This window comes from Gossypium hirsutum, chromosome A04 (assembly GCF_007990345.1).
Source record: "Gossypium hirsutum isolate 1008001.06 chromosome A04, Gossypium_hirsutum_v2.1, whole genome shotgun sequence".
Taxonomy (NCBI): Eukaryota; Viridiplantae; Streptophyta; class Magnoliopsida; order Malvales; family Malvaceae; genus Gossypium; species Gossypium hirsutum.
This window is the reverse complement of record NC_053427.1, coordinates 54,038,211-54,040,274: the sequence shown is the minus strand read 5'-3', so window position 1 is coordinate 54,040,274 and position 2,064 is coordinate 54,038,211.

The following is a 2,064-nucleotide window of genomic DNA, read 5'->3' as shown; positions in this document are numbered from 1 at the left end:
ACTACGGTAGAGAAAGAACAGAAAAACCATGTGTACCCACCGATTGCTCAAAGAACAATTGCCAAATCGAAAACAAAAACACAAAGAGAGAGAAAGGATTATTCACAAATCATAATAAGATGAAAAGAGTGGGATATGTTAAACTTAAAGAATTAAGAGAGAAGGAGAATAGGACTTTAAACCAAAGAGAAAAGGGAAAGAATGTCAGTTAACGGAGTAGAGGAAGAAAGAAAATCGAAGCAGAGTAAGGTTGTATGGAAAATAAAGTTGAAAGAACAAAACGAGAAATACCCGAATGGTCTCTAAGAAAATATCAGTCCCAAAAAGAGAGAAAAATTAAAGGTGGAGAAGTAGTAAAACCAAAGAAAAAATTTGGCTCAATAGAAACAAGGGAAAATGGTTGCTAAAAGAGTAGAGGGAGAAGAGCGAAATCGGTCAGTAGGGTACTGAAAATGAAGGATAAAACCAAAATGGGCAGAATGAAAAGTACCCGAATCATCCCCTAGCAGAATTTGGCAATCAAGAAGTGCAAAAAAGAACCAAAAGCAATCACAAAACTTAAAATGGAGAGAAAACAATTGCCTAGTCGAATTCTTGGGAAGTAGAAGTTCACAAATGGCACAACTCTCCCACTCCTCCCCAAAACCCGAATTATCCTCTAAACCACTCAAACCGTCCACCAATCCCTTGATTCCCTCCTCAAATCCCTCTTTTGATCTCTCAACCATCCAATTTGAATCCCTTTCAAACTTCTTAGAGTTTCGGTCAACCTAAGGCACTCTCATGTACTCACAGCAAAATAAAATACTCCACTGCCTTCACCAGGATTCGAACCTCAGCCCTCTGGCATAGGTAACATGCCATATACCCCCTAGACCAGAAGGACCTTTATGTCATGCCTTACCTATTTTTATTTAAAAGCCTATTGCCAAGAGATAGTGCTTATTCCTTAAAAAAAACAAAACTTTTTGCTCCTGCCCAGGCTTGAACCCAAGACTTCTCAGACACTTCCCAGAACACTTAACCACTAAAGCAGATACACATTTGTGTCACTTTCTTACACAACTAAATATTTATGAGTAGATTTCTAACTGTTCCCCTACTCAAGACCTAATACTTCTAGGCCAAAAATTCGGGACGTTACATTTTTATTGCATCTTGTTTAAGTTTTCTTTACAGGAACCCAACACGAAGGAGACAAACAATTCAAGTTAACACAATTAAAGGAGGAAGCACCCACCATTAGTAGTTGGAACGAACACAATCAATCGGGTAACTTCTTACCTTATCTACTAATGGGTTACACATTGAGGACAATATGTTAACTAAAGTGTGTGTGGGGCGGTAATATAGAAAACTTGTTTATTTTTCAATTTTTGCATTTTTCTTTGATTTGTTTCCTTGTCTTTGGTGTCTTTAATAAAACTAGATTTTAACTAGGTAAATTAACTAAGAAAAATTAAAAGATAAAAACTCCAAAGCACAATTTTTTAAAAATATGTTTAATCAATATGAAATAATTTGTGTTAGATCAATTACATTTCTTAACTTAATATTACTTGAAAAATGTTCATGTTTTTACGAATAAATTCACAGCAACTTGATAATTTGCTAACTATAGCACATACAAACTTACTAAATTACCTAATCTCTTGAACATATCACTATGCCAATTCAAAAAATTAATTAATTTAAATAAGTAAGTAAAAGATTAAGTGAGGTAACAATATATTTCTATATTGAAAACAGTTTAATCACAATGATCTTGCAAGTTTTGCAAGACTAATGTACCGTTCAATACCTTCGCTAATTTAATCTTCAGCTACCTTAGAAGATTAAACATGCACTGATTTAGTATTGTGTCAATTAATTTCAATTTTAATACGATTAATAATTAATCCATTAGTTACATTACAATTATAATGCAAGTATAACATAATCATCATTTTACTTAATCAAACAATTTACCAAGACCTATAACAACACAAACATGATTTTGATAACTTAAGTAGATGAAATGTAATCAACCTAGCACAAATCAAATTTAAGCCATGTTAATTAAAT